The following is a 19,850-nucleotide window of genomic DNA, read 5'->3' on the forward strand; positions in this document are numbered from 1 at the left end:
ACTTGAACTAGTCTCAAGAAGCTTATCAATGCGTCATATCAAAGATCAAAAAGTTGCAAAAAAGAAACCTCCCCGGCCGGGAATCGAACCCGGGTCTTCCACGTGACAGGCGGAGATACTCACCACTATACTACCGAGGATTGTTATTTGATGATTTAATTTTGGCAAGATGACCACGCCGACTTGGTGATCACTTGAATATTCTTAATTACTAATATTGTACTCATGGAAAGAAGAAGCTGTCGATCGAGATAGTTTTGCATGTGGAATAGGAAATTGGCAAACGGTAATCAGTGATAGAGATGATTTTAGGCGACATCTGAGGAAGATCATGGATTAGAATTGATCTGTTTGGCCAGCGAAATAGACTCAATTCATCCTGCTTGATCTGAATTAGATTCATTTCATTGTATTATTCTTGTATTGCAGTCTAATTTGACTATACTTTACATGAATTATTGTAGTATTATTTGACTCTACTTGACTTAAATTAGTGTCATTTCATTCTACTTGACTTAAACTAGTCTCATTTCATTCTACTTGACTTGAACTAGACTCATCCCACTCTACTTGACTTGAACTACTTTCATGTGATTCTACTTGACTCGAACTAGTCTCACTTGATTCTACTTGACTTGAACTAGTATTTTTTCATTCTACTTGACCTTAACTAGTCTCATTACATTCTACTTGACTTAAACAAGTCTCATTACATTCTACTTGACTTAAACAAGTCTCATTCCATTCTACTTGACTTAAACTAGTCTCATTTGATTCTACTTGACTTAAACTAGTCTCATTTCAATCTACTTGACTTAAACTAGTCTCATTCCATTCTACTTGACTTAACCTAGTCTCATCCCATTCTACTTGACTTAAGCTAGTCTCATTGCATTCTACTTGACTTAAACTAGTCTCATTTCATTCTACTTGACTTAAACTAGTCTCATTGCATTCTACTTGACTTAACCTAGTCTCATCCCATTCTACTTGACTTAAGCTAGTCTCATTGCATTCCACTTGACTTAAACTAGTCTCATTTCATTCTACTTGACTTAAACTAGTCTCATTGCATTCTACTTGACTTAAACTAGTCTCATTCCATTCTACTTGACTTAACCTAGTCTCATTTCATTCTACTTGACTTGAACTAGTCTCATTTCATTCTACTTGACTTAACCTAGTCTAACTTCATTCTACTTGACTTAAATTAGTCTCATTTGATTCTACTTGACTTAAACTAGTTTCATTTGAGTCTACTTGACTTAAACTAGTCTCATTTCGTTCTACTTGACTTGAACTAGTTTTCTTTCATTCTATTTGACTTTACCTAGTCTCTTTTCACTCAACTTGACATAAACGAATCTCATTCTATACTACTTGACTAGAATCATTAGTCACGGTGTGAATACAACCAAAGTGTGCTCCGATGAAAGTTAGTTTAAAAAATTACAATTGCTTTTCATTTTCAAGCGAGCTAACAAGGAGACAGTAGACTAATTAAATTATATCCATTTTTTGAGAAAATCCAGATATGTAAAATGTTTCAATATTTAATCCATAAGACAAGAGAACGTATTCGAGGGGTTGAATGTGACTAAAATGATTTTTTATACTTTATAACGTCGAGTCTCTTAAAAAATTCATAAGATGCTCTATACAATTAGATATACACACATTTAATGTATTCATAACTGCATTTGAATTTAAAATATTTTTGATATTTTTTCACTCAAGGAAAAGGTCAAAAAGGTAACGAAAAAAAGACTTAAATTGAATAAATTTATTCAAGATCACGAAATTGAATATCTTGTTACTTGTTACATCAATAAATCATTCTGCTGGATGTCTATCAATTTTGTGCATAAGTAAGCGTATATCGTTGAAAGAGAAATCTTTCCAATTGACACAATGATTGAGATGTATTTTATGAAGGAACTTCCAAGAATAAAAAAAAATATTTAAATTTAAGTTGAGGGAAGTGACTTGAGATGATTGTGGCATTACTCAGGAGGCGTGTCGATGTGTCATTCAAGATCATTATAGGGGGCAGCCAAAAAAGAAACCTCCCCGGCCGGGAATCGAACCCGGGTCTTCCACGTGACAGGCGGAGATACTCACCACTATACTACCGAGGATTGTTATTTGATGGTTCCATTTTGGCATGATGAACTACGCCGACTTGGTGATCGACTTGAATATTCTTAATTACCAATATTCTGACATCAATCCACATCTCATAAATTCTTCATCTGCTCATGAACTCGTCAATTTTTGTCATTACCAGGGGGGGTTGCCGTCATATGAGCACCGTCAACTGATATACATGCATATCATTACATACATGTCAATTTGACAAATCGTTTGCATATTGACATTTCTAAGATTCACCTCGAGGCATTAAAGTAATGTTTTATTTAAGGGCGGTGTCGTATAAATACTCATGCTCTCAATTTTATGATAGATTGAAGTGAATTACGAGTTTGTGAACATGTCAATCCTTTAATGATAATTTTGGGAGATGTAGATGGTGAAAATTTTTGGATTGATTGAATGTCATCGAGGAACTAAGAAATTGTGTGTTATACTGTATTTGAGAGGTTGGATGGGGTGTGATGAGATACGGAGGAATAAAATATGAATTTTAATTTACCTGCCGTAGGTAAGAGGAATTAAAGACATATTAAGTGTATTTTAGATTTAGAGGTATAAGAAAGTTACCCAGAAATCATACGACGAAAAAATAGCTCAAGATCCAGCCCTAAGTCGACTTGTGTCTGGTCTGAAGACGGATTTCATTGAATCTGGCCAAGAATCTAAGTCATGCTTGCCGTGTGTTGAATTTTCGGTCAGTTTACATTTTATACTGAGTCATGATCACATGTTAGGGCTTCTTGAAGCATCTTGGGAATCTTGGGCATCTTGGGCATCTTGGACATCTTGGGCATATTGGGCATCTTGGGCATCTTGGGCATCTTGGGTATCTTGGGAATCTTGGGCATCTTGGGCATCTTGGGCATCTTGGGCATATTCGACATCTTGGTCATCTTGGGCATCTTGGCCACCTTGAGACTCAGTATCATTACACATTAACTGGGAAAAAAAAAAAATGAAGCACATGATTAAATTACTTTAACATGAATTTACGCCTTCAACTCTAAAACTTCCGAAAATTCAAAAAATTCCCCCAAAACCCACCAGATGCAAAAAGAAACCTCCCCGGCCGGGAATCGAACCCGGGTCTTCCACGTGACAGGCGGAGATACTCACCACTATACTACCGAGGATTGTTAATTGATAGATTGATTATTACATCATGCGATTCCGCAGCTGCGATCGTTCTAACAGAGAACAAAAAAAAATCGTGAAGAAAAACACAACCAAAATATGAAAATGCGGGCAACACGCGACGCTACGAAGCGTAAATGTGGAGAAGAAGAAGAATAATAGAAGATGCGAGTAAATAGTTTTCATTTGTTTTTTGGCCACGATCGCCTCAACTAATAAAAATCCTCGGTAGTATAGTGGTGAGTATCTCCGCCTGTCACGTGGAAGACCCGGGTTCGATTCCCGGCCGGGGAGGTTTCTTTTTTGCAACTTTTTCAAATATTTTCTGTTTGCTTAGCAACAGCAAGAGCTATTTTTAGCTCTATAAATTTTTTATCAGCATACTTCTTGACATCATCATCAAAAGAGTATGAAAACTTGTTCCTAAACATCACAGATAGATTTATTTGTACAAATGTCCATAAAATGAACTACATGCTAATTAAATGAGCAGCATTTACCTTCGAGCAATTAAAAAAGGAAAAGTTGAGTGAAATTCTGAGTCGGAAAAATTAAACAAATGGACAAGTACAGCACAGTCAACATCTAATATCCAAAAAACCTGAATTTTCTAAATGCTAATGCTTTATTTACTTACCAAAATATATCAAATATTCATATCAACCCGAGCATTTATGGCTTTTTATTTATTTCGGGGGATTAGTAATTATGAAATGAGACATCATGCATGATATGAGTTACTGCATGTTAGGGAAGAGTTGAAGGAACTCGGCATGAAAAGTGTATTTTGATAATCTTATTTTGCATTTATGATGCGTACATATCATGTCTGAATTTATGAATCTAACATAAGAACTGCATGTACATTATCCTATGCAAACAACAATATCAAGCGTCAGGTGTGGGGTCCATCCATAAATGATGTCTAGGGGGTTTTAGGAGTGGGTGACATTAATTTGAAGACTTTTGTGGATGAATAAAGAGTAATTGAGTAAGGAAAGGGTTCAAATCCCAAACATCATAGCTGAATGACCCCTAACATCTATCTAGTACAATCCTATGCATTGGAAGTGGCAACATTAATGGAAAATGTTAATTAAATATTTACTTTTCATCATCCTCATTGTGGCTTAATATGGATAGCATAACTCACATGACTGTGGATGTAAATTAAATGCCCTAAAAGGTTGATAATGAGAATCAGACATTAAAATGTCATGAAAATCTATTCCTTAATATTCTCATTTATTAATCAAAATGATGAGCATAAAAATGCATTTAATTAGACATGAATTATGTCCAATAAATGAAATTTATGCAGTCTCGTGGATGCTTAAAGATGATTTTATGGCTTTTCATTCAATAAATATAAAAATTTATCAAATTTGAGATGAATTTAATTTTTATGGTATATCCAGCAGCTAATAATGCCAGTCAGTCAGAGAATTTTTATGGTTCCATTCTTCTCATTTCCAAATATTTGACTTTGATTTCTTTTGAATCCAGGGGTGAGAAACCTTTTATGTTTTGTGGCACATCTTGCTTGAGCGACTACATTCCAGTGTAGTAGTGGGTAATCTGTGTGCTGCGGTATTCTAGTGTACTGCTAAATGCCATGTACTGTAAGTCATATTGAGGCTTACCACCAATCCAAGCGACACAAATTAAGAAGGTTCCACAAAGGAGCTTTTTAGGTTCCGCCAGGGAACTTTTTAGGTTCCACCACGGAATATTTCAGGTTCCGCAACGGAACTTTTTAGGTTCCGCAACGGAACTTTTTAGGTTCCGCCAAGGAAATTTTTAGGTTCCACCACGGAATTTTTTAGGTTCCGCCATGGAACTTTTTAGGTTCCGCAAAGGAGCTTTTTAAGTTCCGCCAAGGAACTTTTTAGGTTCCACCACGGAATTTTTCAGGTTCCGCCATGGAACTTTTTAGGTTCCGCCACGGAACTTTTTAGGTTCCGACAAGGAACTTTTTAGGTTCCACCACGGAATTTTTCAGGTTCCGCAAAGGAACTTTTTAGGTTCCGCCAAGGAACTTTTTAGGTTCCACCACGGAACTTTTTAAGATTCCGCGATTGAACTCTAACCAAAAATGTGTACCGCAGCACACAGATTACCCACCACTGCTTCATATGTAATGCGGATGCAGTAGTAGCTGCAAAACTTATTTGTTAAAATGCATGTGGATGTCATAAAAATCTTTACGACTTTTTTGCTTCTTTTTGTGTGTTCATCTCTAGAATTTTTGGATTTTATCCGAAAAACTAATAACCCTCATTCAACATGAGGTTGTAAAAATGCGACAAAAATCAGCTTCCATAAATCGATCACATGATGACGATGATGTGGGTTATCATTTCATTAATTTTACAATATTTTTCTCATCCTTTTGTTATTAAAAGCATTTTTATTTTTCTCTTTTTTTTCGATGTAATCAACTGTTCTGTCATGTAAATCCCAATTGGGATGCATAAAAATTAAACGTGCAACTCATGAATATTCATAAAATGATTTTTAATCGATTTTTTTCACTTTTTTTGTGCTTTGTCATTGTAAAAATTGTTAAAATTTTTATATTTTTTTTCGCTCTTTGATTAAAAATCGCTTGCAATTTGCATTGAAAATTGTTTTTATAATGAAAATTGTTCATGTCATTCTCGTTGCAAGCCACTGTTGTTGTTGTTGTTCTGTGTATGGAGTTACGGGTAAGCTTCTCACTTTAAATATTTTATTATTTTTCATGTTTTATTCGCATACTGCAGTTGTGAATTAATGTTGACGAGTATTTTAGCGAAATTTTTACCAAGAATTACTGTTGGGTTGGTGCTTTGTTGACAGTTTGCTGGACATAACGGCAATTATGGTAGGTATTGTGTGCGCTTCGTTAAATTGTGGTTAAATTGAGATCAATGTGGCTGCATTGTGATCATTTTGAGGTGAATGTGGCTGAATTGTTGTAACTTTGAGGTAAATTTTGCTGAGTTGTGGTGATTTTGAGGTGAATTCCCCTTAATTGTGATAACTTTGCGCTGAATTTTGCAAAACTATTGGAAATATAAGGTCAATATTGCTGAATTGTAGTGATTTTCCAATGAAAAGTTAAACTTTGGTAAATTTTGCTGAATTGCGACAATTTTGATGTAAATTTAGCTGATTTGTAATTAACTTTACTAAATTTTGATGACTTTGAGGGCAACATTGCTGAATTGCGGCGAATTATTGGTGAATATTGCTGAATTACGGTAAATTTGTGGTGAAAATTGGTTAAGTTGTTCTTACTTTTAGGTGAATATTGCTGAATTGTGGCAATTTTTAGTTTTTTTGGTTGATTTTTTGTGAATTTAAACTGAATTTCGATGGATTTCAATTAAATAAAGCTGATTTGTGGGTACATTGAGATGAATATGACTGAATTTTGTGGTGTAAATAGCTGAATTATGATGACTTTTAAGTAAATTTATCTTTTGTGTGCTATATTTTGTCAAATTGTGATGACTTTGAGATAATTTTAACTGAATTATGATGAACTTTTATTGAAAATTGCTAAATTTCTGTCATTTTGAACTAAATAAACTTGAAAAAACCTAAATTTAGCTGAATTGTGGTGACTTGGAAATAAATTTGTGTTTAATTACACGCTTTTTTGAGGTTAATGTTGCTAAATGATGGTGACGTTGAGGTGAATTCAACTAAAATGTGATGACTTTACAGTGAATTCAGCTGAATTGTTAAATAAATGAGTGATGATTTTGAAATAAATGTTGTTGAATTTTGATGACTTTGAGGTGAATATTGCTGAATTGTGATTGATTTGAGTTGAATTCAGTTAAATTGTGATAAAATTTGCTGAATTCTGGTGAAGTTTCATGTATAATTCTCTAAATTATATTCTGAAATTCAAATTTAATTTCTCTGCATTATTTACAAAATTTTAATCAGTATTAAACAGTTTTCAACATTAATCCAAGGAAATCGTGTCCAACTTGACCATAAAAAATTAATTCCTCCTCAAATATTTCCATTTCTTTTACAAATACATCAAATTAAAGAATTCTGATACCACACGCACGTGTTCAATGTTTCCAAAACCTCATAATCAATGCAAATGATATCCTTTAACATTAAAACAAATACCACAGGAAATGCGCTTCGATACCTCACCATCAATTATCCCAAAAAATTGTAATCCAGTCGAACTTCCAACGTCATTTTTTTGTTATTTTTAATCTCCTCCAAATAATGTCATTTACCTTTTATCAGGCAGTTCCAAATATATCTGCAAAATAATTTTTTATTGTATGTTACATGCTGTGTGGACGTGAAAAATTATTTTAAAATTTCCTTATCACGTAAATTGCATTAATTGATGATAACCTGATGATGGTCATTAATTACTGCTGTATATGCACACACACGATGAGGCTTTAAAATTATCTCAAAATTTCAAGGTGAATTTTTTACTTTATTTTTAAATATTTTGTTGGATTTCCCCCGACACGGCACACAATTTTTCTAGCATTTTCATTTCTTTGCGGGAGACCTTACAGCATGTGCGAAAATAAACATTTGAGTTTATTATTAGAAAAAAATATTATTTGCGAAAAATTTTTTTCTGACATTTTGAAGTTAATTTATGTGATGCAGATAGATGCAGTTATAGATTCTATCCCCATCCACACACCAGTGTCGCCAATGTCGGAAAAAAGAGGCAATAAATTTACTTTTAAGCAAAACTTTTTCATCTTCTTATTCAAATAAAGTCTCTCCATCTCTCTCTCTTTTTTACAGTCTTCGTGAAAAGTTCATGAAAAGTTTTTTGTCACCATCTTTCCGTTTTAATTAGTTTGACTTGTGCCTGGTGAAAAAAAACATAATAATATCTACAATGTAAGTAAGGGAAGTAATTTTTCTGTGACTCTTTATTGACTTGACAATTTGAGGCAGTGTCACTTGGATGGTAGATAGTGGATAAATAGAGTTTTGGAGGGAATTTTTCGTTCTAGATTGAGATTATTGACACTTATCTTGTTTGTTTTACATTTTGGACATTAATATGTGTCAGTGGCATTCAACTGGCTAGGGACTTATATAAGATACTTTCTTTGTCTAAGTTGAATTTGAAAATGGTCGGTTATAAGCCTTCCCATCCTTAGCCTGACTGTGGGGCTGTTACCCTTTAGACAAGGTGGTTTCGATAGGCTTTTTCTCTATCCTTTAATGTACTTATCCTGGGACATAGCTCGATCGCTAGCGATGTATTTATAAGCTATCTCGAAATTCCAGTCCCGATAAATTCTCGAGATTGGGATCGGGATTGCAATTTTCGAGATTTCCTTGGATTTTTCGGGATCGGGAAATTCCGAAATATCCAGATCCCAATCTCAGCTCGTTCGCCACTGATGTATTTAGCGATATTAGCAAATACCACGAGAAGGTATACACTTGACATTTGGTCAACTTCTGAGTCAGACTTTGGCTTCCCCAATTCACCTTGCCAGGTTTCCGAGCGAAAGAAATAAAGAAGGCTCCGCCAGAACTTTAAACGATCCACTAAACCTCCTTTATTAAGACCAATTGTTAGCCGTTTCCGTTTAGCGACCAAATGGCTGCCTAACCTTCTTCATAATCTGAATGATCCTTTTTCATATGTATCGCTCGAGGTATGGACTCTTAAGAATTGATTCCGAACTTCTTATTTAATATCGTCTAACTTATGACAACCATTGTATCTATCTCTTGAACCATACTCCGACTTAAAGACAAGGTTATCACAAAAAGATCTTTATTGCTAGCCACATCACAAAGCTTGTACAAATTCTCCGTTATGACATCTAATTATCAAGCCATATGAATAGATCCAACCAATAACACAGCTACACTTCCATACATTTGACCCTCATTGCCGCCAAATGATTTAATCTAGTCAGCAGTTGATTTACAATCAAACTTAGAATGTCATACGATTACCAAACTCAAAATTTATACTTATATCCTTCACACTCGATTAAATCGACTCAATTCCACCCAAAATCATTTCCATTTCCTCTGATAAATTCAAAAATTTAATTCAATCTATAATTCAGATCCATGGATTTTTGCCAAGGATAATCCCCGATTATCTCACTCGATATAAACAGTCTCTATATTAGTTGAAATATTTTATACTAAACAATGAATATACTAAACGACTATAAGTCGCACATTTTTAGAATTTATGCTGCATATAAAGTATATTCAAAAGGATATTATCCTTAGATTGCATAAAGCTATTTGTTACAAAGACCATTTAAATTTAAAATAGTTGAAATTTGTATAGTTTCACTGCCAATGAAAAACAACTAAATAAATCAGGATGTCGACTCAGTCGGTGACTTTGGCTATTCATCATTGGATGTAGATTTGAAAAATTGGTATTTTTGTGTGTTTGGTGGATTTAATTTAGTAACACATTTATTGAAAATTTGGTTCAAAAATAAACATATTCTGGATGAATCGGTTCAAAATAAATGCAATCTGGCTGAATCGGTCCAGAAATAAATATAATCTGGCTGAATCGGTTCATAATAAATATAATCTGGCTAAATCGGTTCGTAATAAATATAATCTGGCTGAATCGGCTCATAATAAATATAATCTGGCTGAATCGGTTCAAAATAAATACAATCTGGCTGAATCGGTTCAAAATAAATATAATCTGGCTGAACCGGTTCACAATAAATATAATATGGCTGAATCGGTTTAATATGAATATAATCTGGATGTATCGGTTCAAAACAAATAAAATCTGGCTGAATCGGTTTAATATGAATATAATCTGGATGAATTGGTTCGACAAAAATAAAATATGGCTGAATCGGTTCATAATCTGGCTAAATCGGTTCAAATCAAATAAAATCTGACTGAATCGGTTCAAAATAATTATTATCTGGCTGAATCGGTGCAAAATAAATATTTTCAGGTTTTTAATGAATTGATATTCACCATAATGCCATAGAGTAGCATCCTTAATAGCCCCATCCATCCATATTTCATCGCATCTTACAATGTTTCAAAAATTATTCTTGCCTCACTTCCGCCTGTCAATTTTCACGCACCAAAAAACTTTCTCCTTGCAAATTCTCCATTCTTCATCATTTTATTATTGCCTTTTTATTGTAAATTTACAGAATATAGTAAAAATATTTTTAAAAGAGATTTTTTTAATAATTTACGATTAAACGCCCTAAATGGCTGGATAAATGCAAAGAACTAGCAATAAATGAGCGAACCCTCGAGAAAATCATAATTAAACTTTTACGCTGTGTTTTTTCAATGGAATTAAAATAAATAAACAATATTTTTTTTGTGTTTGCATTATATTTGACATAAAAAAAATGACAATGACAATGTTGCAGATGAAAATAACAATTTTTTTGATGTATCAGGTGGACGAAATGAAAATTCTCATAATGCCGCTTTATTGCCGATAATATTTTTTTATTGTCTCTATCCGATTTTCGTTTCAACTCATTATCATCATTTATATTTTTTTAAATCCTTAATAATGTTTATGTTGAAAATTGCACAGCAACAAAAACACAATGAGTGAATGACAGGATTGTATAATGTGAGGATGGATTTTGTTACTTGTTAGGGACTGTGACGCATTTCTAATTTTCTATTTGTAGGAAATTGATGCAATTTAGATGATCTAGCTTGAAACTAGTCATAAAAATTAGTTTAATCTGGCTGAATCGGTTCAAAATTAATTTAATCTGGCTTTATCGGTTCATAATTAGTTCAATCTGGCCGAATCGGTCAAAAATTAATTTATTCTGACTGAATCGGTTCAAAACTAATTTAATCTGGCTGAATCGGTTTAAAGCTATGTTTTTCTGGCTAAATCGGTTAAAAATTAGTATAAGTTGGCCTAATCGGTTCAAAGCTAGTTTAATATGGCTGAATCGGTTCAAAAATAGTCCAATCTGACTGAATTTGTTGAAAGCAAGTGCAATCGGGCTGAATCGGTTCAAAAATTAATTTAATCTGACTGAATCAGTTCATAACTAGTTTAATCTGGCTGAATCGGTTTAACCTTAGTTCTTATCTAGCTGAATCGGTTCAAAGCTAGTTTAATCTGGCTGAATCTGTTCAAAGCTAGTTTAATCTGGCTGAATCGGTTCAAATCTAGTTTAATCTGGCTGAATCGGTTCAAAAAATAATTTAATATGGCTGAATCGGTTCACAATTACTTCAATCTGCCTATATTGCTTCAGTGGTAGTTCAATCTAGCTTCTAATGCATTAGAACGCCAATACTGCAAAGTGTAAACATCAACACATTATATTAAAATAAAGGTGCACCAAAATTTGAAAGGACAAGCATCAAAAAGTCCTTTTTCATTCATAAAATGCAAATTTATTCACGCAACTAGTGAAAATGTCTTTGCTTCTTCTTTTTTTCCTTTCCATTGTTCCATGTCAGTATCCTACTGTGCCCTTGAAGACGATAAATGCACGTGTTCAAAGCGTCATTACGTGACACTCAATAATATCAATTCTACTTATTATTACCATGCAACAGTAAAGTACAATTTTTTGTTCAGCTACGTACAGAGGGGTGACTTGCTATGTCATAAAATGTTCTCATGCAATCCCGACTCTGCACACATTCAAAAAAATAATCGCGCGCTCTTTTTTATTTCATAACAGATGGTCAAAAAGAGGGGTCGTGAAAGGATATGACATATATGTAGGGTGAGGATAGACACATACATGAAGAATAAGGAACAGTACTGGAAGAGTTCAATGAAATGAATTATGCCGCGTATAATTTTTTAATTCCACAGAAATAACTTAAAATTCATAACAAAAAATTATTTTTTATTTATTCATTGACCTGTGACTACATAATGTGATGTATGCAGCACAATATAGACAAAAATTGATCCATATTTCCAAAAAAATTTTAGTATCACTTTGCGATTAGAGTTGTATTTGGTTCAGCGAGCAATGTGATTTGACATGACGCAAGTCAAAATCAATGCTATGCTGTATATTGACATTGACTGACACTTTTAAGCTATCGTTTACCATCTGTTGAGTTTAAGGTATTATCATTATTTTATTATTAGGTCATGATGATATAGATTTAATTAATTCACTTATGAGATTATCGAGAAATATTCAGTAGCTTGGTCCGGTCCTCCTGATGATGTTCATCATATGTGTGATTATTATTGAGAAAGTGGAATGGAAATGGGATTTATTACTGTGAATCTTCTCTCTTTTTTTTGTGAATGACTACAGCTGAATTATGTCGTAGAGGTTCTGATAGTCTGGTTAGGGAAGACTTTTTGAGAGTGACAAGTGAATTAAACATATGGAGGGAAATTGAGAAGATCCACTTACAGACCAAGACAGGTATTATTGGGATAGAAATGGCTAGGGATAATTTGAACCATAAATGGCAAAGAGACCGCTTTTGGGTATCGTGTTGGTCTTTCTGTAATATGAAAGCATACTCTTTGCCTGCTACGGGAAGTGAGAAAAAATTTGTAATGCACAAAAATTGAATTTTTATTAGAAATAGAAATTTGAGCTCATATTTTACTCGGCATTGTGAGATGGTACAAGATTATAGAGTCGATTTTCAATTATGTTGACTTGATGCCATCTTCAAAACAAACTATGCATTAACAACAATTTACGGACTCATTTTAAATCCGGTACCCGTGTTGGGAGTAGGAACTTCAATATAATCGAGGCGACTCCACTTTTTTTGTAGTCCAGAAGAAACGCCTTCACATTGAAGTCCTACCAACTCAGTCCAGCATAATTTCAGAGTCATGACTATGAGAAACGTGACCATGTCAGAGGCGTGGTGTCAGATTTTAAAACAATTAACCGAATTGTTACAATTGGAAGAGCTGATTTCAAGCTGATATATAACGAAGACATATCCTCAGTAAGGCCACTTCGGATGGCCCAAAATACTTTAGAATAAGACATTAACTGGGCATCAACTTGGCTTCAACATAATTAAGACATATCTTAGTCCATTCGAACTAGACAAACACCTAAATCTGGCCTAATTCTGGAAGCATGAACCTGTTCAATCTGTGTGCTGATCAACCTGTAAGAACTGATTGATCTGTTAGGAAGGTTCGTTTAAAACTGCATGTCTGTAGACTAAAAAATAGCAATAAATTAAGGCCTTGAACGCTATAAGATACAGTCGAAAAACTGCAGGCCTACGCATCTAAAATGCAGAAAATGCAGGTTTTCGGTCAACACGTAGTAGTCACGTAATATGGCATACCATACATTCTGTCCGACTATATCGATCTCGATTTCTATCAAAATTAAATTTCATCAAAATATTGACATATCTTCGACAAATTGAATCAATTTCTAATTCACAGCCAATAATCTCCATATCATATTACGGTCATCGGAACTGACTACATTTTTACAGATCTAAATTCCCCCTTCCCAACTCAGAATCCCTAAATCTCATCTTATATTTGTATTATGTAAAAAAAAATCTTTTTATGGCACATAATAATATGATTATTGTTTACACCAGTAACTAAGCTACAGACACACACATATCGCCTGGACCATCCATATTGTTGCAATAAATAATGAAAAGCACTTGGGACATAAAACAGATTTTTAAAATAATCATCATCATCGAGTGATGAACATGAAGAAATAACACATTTATATCCAATATTACCATAGAGATGTGCTGTAAAAATTTTTAATTTTATGTCTCACATGAATATGAGGAAATTTATGGACGTAGGCAATGCGCAATAAACAAACAAAACTAAATAACATTTGATGATTTTGACACACGTTTTCATTACTGACTACTTTTAATGCTGTATCAATATTCATAAATTTTGATTATCAATTCAAATTCATTGACATTTATGCATCAATCACATAATAGCCCGAGACAGCGAGAGGTCACATGGACGAACAATCACGGGGACTATATTATTGGATATATGCATAAAATTTTATTGTTTCTTATTCCTATATTGTTCACATTCTGCATATATCTGTTTATGTCAGGGGTGCACAACCTTTTGTTCTTTGCGGTCCACTATAGCAGCAAGCCTGGATCGAATCCCTGCACATGGCACACGATTCATAGCATTTTTAATCATTTTTAGTGTACCGCGGCCCTCAGGTTGCCCACCCCTGCCCCATGCTCTACTATACTGCAAATGAATACTGCATTTAGAGAGTAATTATCGTAAGAGTCACTGAAATGTGAAGCATAAAGCCCATTTTATCATTATTAGCTACTCACTATTCAAATATCGATGTAATTATTGACGACGTGATGGGATTTATGCATTAAATTAAATGTAATTAACGATTCTGTTCCTCGATTTTTATTTTTTATTTGTTTTCGATTTGTGCCTTCTTATGACGGCTTATGACATGAACACACGCATGAGATTTTGAGATATCGATGCGGATTTTATGGACAAATTTCTTTAAGTGCGTGAGACTTGTTTGTAGTTTAAATTGGTTGGAAACACGAGATTGTGAGCTGTTCCGTTTTCAGGTCTGTTTCAGATTTTTTACGCAGCACAGTCCATTGTTCATGGAGTTTTTCTGTGTGATTAAACGAAGAACAAATTCAAAATTCTGAAAATAACTGCCTACTTTAATCAAAATTCCAAAAATTCCAAAATAATCTCAAAAATGCCAAAAAAGGAATAAAAATCCATCAAAAAAACTAAAAAAGCAGCAAAAAAAATCTCAACTGTTTCCGCCCGGTCTCGAACCGGGGACCTCGAGTGTGTTAGACTCGCGTGATAACCCCTACACTACGGAAACATCGTGTTTTACTTGGTTGTGTCTCCGCTGGCAGAAAATGGTATATAAAGTTGTAATCCATGGATTTCTTATATAACATTGAATTTTTTTTTGGCTGAGGAACTGAATAATAAGAAGAAATGGAATAAGAAGAAGAATTTTGCTCTATATTTTAAAGTGATGTTGCGGATATTTATAATTTTAGTGTTGGCACATATTTGGTTTTTTGGGGAAATTTGGTTAAGCATAGTAATATTTAAATAAGTTTTGATAAATAAGTCAGTTGCTGACTAATAAGTGACACGCATCCAAAGTCAAATGTTATTGTATAAATCATAAAAATGGCAATTTTTTACAATTTTTAAAGCATCATTCTATTCCCCTTTTCCCCAATTATTTGTCAAATTGCAGCCTGTATCCGTCTCATACATGTTTGCTGAGGACTCTTTGAAAATGTCATATGATGTATATTCCGATAAATTGCAACCTATGAGCCGTTACAATAAGCCCTTGTAATTGAGATTCGGACTCTTACATTAATTTTTGGTTCTATTTTACTACAAACTGTACTCCTCCGCTGGCGTTGGATCTTTGTTGTTACTCCAGTCCCCTAACAGGCATAAAGACCACTTTTAGATACCTGAGGAGTCTTTCTACATCATTACAGCATGCTTTTTGCCTGTAAGTGGTCCTGTTTTTCTTCAGTTGCTTTCTTTGTACAAGATGATTTAGGAAATGGTCGGTTATTAGCCTTTTCATCACTAGTATGATTGTGGAGCTGCCATTCTTGATACAAGATGATTTAGATAGAATGGTCATCGTATCCAAAATGAAGGAAATGCAAACCTATGGTTCTTGATTAAGTCCTATCGATCTGACAACTGACACATCTCAGCTAGACACATCTCAGCTCGGTCGCCAGTGGTGTATATAGCAATATTATGGAATACCACGAAAAGGCATACACTTGACATTTGGTCAGCTTTAGAGTCACATTTCGGCTTCCTCAATTCCACTAATCCGATTCAGGTCATCCAGTTCAATTGCAATAAATGACCTCCTTCTGATGATGACTATCGTTGATTGGCATCCGTAAACTTCCTATAACAAGTACAATACTGTCCTTAAGTAATGCAACATTTATCATCAAGAAAAAGTCATAAACTTTGCACTTAAATGACATTTCCTTATTTCCAATTTTTAGGGACCAGCAATAAAGTACAATAGTAAAATTTTCAATACATTTTCCAATTCAAAAATTGACTTTAATTTAACACTCGACTGGTCACAAAAGTGAAATTCGTATAAAAATCAATCATTTCAGTCAACGATACTCACAATAAAATATTGACATTCCTCATGTCCTCACTACTCTCATGTTGATGATGATGATTAGAATCGATGTCAATAAAGACTCGTAGATGATTTGCAAGTTCCACATGTGACCAAATAGTAACTTATCATCATTATTTCAATTCAAGGATGATGTTGGATATGGATACAATAAGATTGGTAAAAAAGTGTCTGGTCATCATTGTTGATAGTGATGAATTGAGGATGTTTGTACATATGTTATTGGGATATTTTCAGAACAAAGAATCATCAAGGCAGTGATGATGTTCATGTCGATGAATATTCCCTTAAAATACATCAATGACAAGCACAAAATATTTTAAGTCCATAAAGCATGCAAATGTCTTAGAAAGCATCAATTCAGAGCATTATAGAGATGAGTGAGCAGTTTGAAATGAAATCTATCCACTAATTCAATTGTCATTCCTGATTTCCTTTACAGCACGTGTCGTTGCGTGAAAAAAAAATCCTTAGGAATTGCTACAGCTCATCATTTCCATTCGACGTCCCTTGGCATTAACATTAAAATTATAATTTTATTTATCGCCCTCGCCTTTACCTAATTTTTTTCATCTCCAGCCACAATTTATTTATATTTTTAAAAGTGGATAAATAAAGGAAGGAATGTCGCAGCAAACAAACCACAGTTTGTAGACATAATATAGCGTATCAATCAATGTCTTTTTATCTAAATTAAAATACTTCATGTTCAAATTCAATTCCATTCCAACCCCTCACACGACTGTTGTGTTCTGTGTCTTTTTGGGATTCATTGAGGTACGATGAATTGAGTGAATAAGGCGAGAAGGAGAGAGTCAGTGAAGTTAAGATAAATAACAAATAATTTGAAATTGAGACAAAAACACCCCGAGTAATTACTGCTATTGATATTTCTTTTTTCTGTTATGTTGTGGATTGTTATAAGACTTAAAGTGTGTAATGAAGAAAACTAAAGATGTAACGAGGAAGTTGGGAATTTTTGGAAATTAAGAAGCGCATTTTGGGTTGAAATTGGTGATGTTAAACCTAACAAGCAAATAGCATGCTTACTTACTTACTTCTGTGGCCGTTCAGATCAATTGTGGTAAATGGCCTCTCTCAGATGCTGCCTGCAGTTTATTCACCAAAAAGACATACTTATTCATCTTTAGTTTTTTAGGTGAGCATGTTCGTGAGCGTTAATCACATGAAAGAGTAAACTATAGTCAAGTTGACTTTGAGCTCTGATTCCAGCAAATGATCCTAAAACAAATTAAAGCATCCTTCTCTGAATGAATTGACTCGTTGTAATCAATGACCTATCACGAATTATGCCTGAAGCTGGTCCTATTGCTCGGTATCGCTCCCAGAATCCTCAAAAAGTACACAACGTGAAACAGTCCAGGCAGGAATATAGTAGGTTTCGTCCAAAATTGCAGAATTCCAGACAAAAAACGCAACCTAGTAGCCTTGGATGATCTTTAAACTACAGCTCAAAACTACAAACTTGCAGATCTTAAATGCAAGAACGCGGACGTTCGAATATTGACCGAACCCTAGAAATTGGTCCTAAATCCACATGACTCTAACATGCAGCCGGATTTTGAAAAATTCGACTTAATTCCAGAGTCATACTGATTACGGAACACTAGTGTGTGTCTTTCATGATCCATAATGTGCGTTGAAAACGGATACACTATAGTTATGAGATGTTAACATGTCCATAAAGCCAAGAACTGGTTTTTTGATTAACTATTTGAGTTTATCCTAGCATTATCAATTCGCATGAATAGAGTAAGTCCTAATCTAAAGTTGTCTTGAGAGGCACAAATGCAATTTGATTTTTAAGCTCTAATTTTCTAAAGCCGACTTTATTTGACTCCATTCCCTATAAAATCCGATTCGACTTTTAGCTCTATTGCAATCTTGACCCAATTTCGACAATTTTCCAGGACCAGGATTTCGAGAATTCGCATCCTATGAATTTACATCCTGATTAACATCCTATGAACAACATCCTCACATGGTTCATGATCACAAAGGCCTTAAATATCAACAGTATTCTTCCACAACTGACAAAGTGCCTGACAATCATAAAGCATCCATCATTCATCCAGCTGATCTTAATGAAAAATTCAAAGAATTTTCAGACCGTCAATTTCATTACAACTGTCACTGATTTTTCTCCGTTTCTCTTTGATTTTTTGTCTTGTCGTAATTTTCGGGAAGAAATAAAAAGAGAAAAAATTAATGATGAAAAATTTTTTATTTCTTCTTCTTATTCCGTGTTGTGGAAAATTAAAGCATAAACAAGTGAAATGATTTTAATGAATAACAAACTGCATTTAATATACATGCGAGAGTGATATTATTAGAGAGTAGCGTGAACAGCCAAAAAAAAAAGGGTCTCCTGCAGAGATTGAAAATTATATGCTGTAGAATGTACGGGCATTGCGCTACTCTATAAATAGATACATACAACAAAAAAAGACATGAAATATATGTTTCAATGAGGTTGAATAACTTACATGTGGCTTTCTCAATTTTCATTCAACAAATTTTTTTTTCTATTTTGACATGAACAGATTAGTCAAATTTTTTAACACTTGCATGTGCAGTTGCTTCTGCTATGGTCATTAAAAAATTAGAAAATTAATTGCTGTGCAGTGATGGAGTAAGGAAGTGATGATGTTCGAAGCTGATTGTGGAATTTGCATATTTTCTTAGCAATTCATCATTTTTTTTGGAGAAGTTTATTGGAAGTTGGTTATGGAATTTTTGGGATAGTTTTCCTCATCGTGGTCTTGATCGAATTTATAGAAGGCACGCAAACACGCCGGTTGCCGAAGAATTGAAGCAAAGAAGCTGTCGATAGGGAATGTAATGCACATGACATAGGTAATTGACAGGCAGTAGCCAGTGAAAGAGCCAGCTTCAGAAGCAAACTAAGTGAGACCATTGACCAGAAAATTACCTCAAGTACAAAATTAGAACCATCGGGTACTAGGTCGAAATAAAGACTATTTATAACCAATCATATGTAGTGGAAACGCGGCTCACAGCCTCTCTTTGAAGGTTACAGGCAGTAATGTCATCAAATGAGTGGTTCTGATCCCATTATAAACTGTAGGTCTATTGAGTGCAGTGGTCTGGCGCACCCTCACTCGTTAAACCATCATTAGTAGCGTATCGCCCTAGCGCAGCTCTGGATCTTAAAGATCTGAATAGCTAAAGGTTTTTTTTTTTTTATAACCAATCAGCCGTAAGAGACAAAGTCAAAGCTTTTAGGTACCATCGTGCTCTTTCTGTACCATGAAAGCAGAACTCGAAATCGAATCGAAATTTACTTGAAGTCAAGCCGACTTGAGTCCCCCATTCAAAATCCGAGTCAACTTCGAGCTCTACATG

The 19,850-nt window shown here is 34.2% G+C and overlaps 5 non-coding genes across 5 annotated transcripts; 1 reads left to right on the forward strand and 4 right to left on the reverse strand.

Moving 5' to 3' along the window:
- Positions 1–68: 68 nt before the first annotated feature.
- On the reverse strand, positions 69–140 carry TRNAD-GUC (transfer RNA aspartic acid (anticodon GUC)). The gene has a single exon. It is a non-coding gene; the product is annotated as a tRNA-Asp (tRNA).
- Positions 141–2,066: 1,926 nt separating this feature from the next.
- On the reverse strand, positions 2,067–2,138 carry TRNAD-GUC (transfer RNA aspartic acid (anticodon GUC)). Its single transcript has one exon. It is a non-coding gene; the product is annotated as a tRNA-Asp (tRNA).
- A 1,077-nt stretch (positions 2,139–3,215) lies between these two features.
- Positions 3,216–3,287, reverse strand: TRNAD-GUC (transfer RNA aspartic acid (anticodon GUC)). The gene has a single exon. It is a non-coding gene; the product is annotated as a tRNA-Asp (tRNA).
- Positions 3,288–3,510: 223 nt separating this feature from the next.
- On the forward strand, positions 3,511–3,582 carry TRNAD-GUC (transfer RNA aspartic acid (anticodon GUC)). The gene has a single exon. It is a non-coding gene; the product is annotated as a tRNA-Asp (tRNA).
- Positions 3,583–15,058: 11,476 nt separating this feature from the next.
- Positions 15,059–15,131, reverse strand: TRNAV-AAC (transfer RNA valine (anticodon AAC)). Its single transcript has one exon. It is a non-coding gene; the product is annotated as a tRNA-Val (tRNA).
- Positions 15,132–19,850: the final 4,719 nt, after the last annotated feature.

This window comes from Chironomus tepperi, unplaced genomic scaffold (genome assembly GCF_022539635.2).
Source record: "Chironomus tepperi strain 1889 unplaced genomic scaffold, CSIRO-AGI_Ctep_v1 contig_217, whole genome shotgun sequence".
Lineage (NCBI taxonomy): Eukaryota > Metazoa > Arthropoda > Insecta > Diptera > Chironomidae > Chironomus > Chironomus tepperi.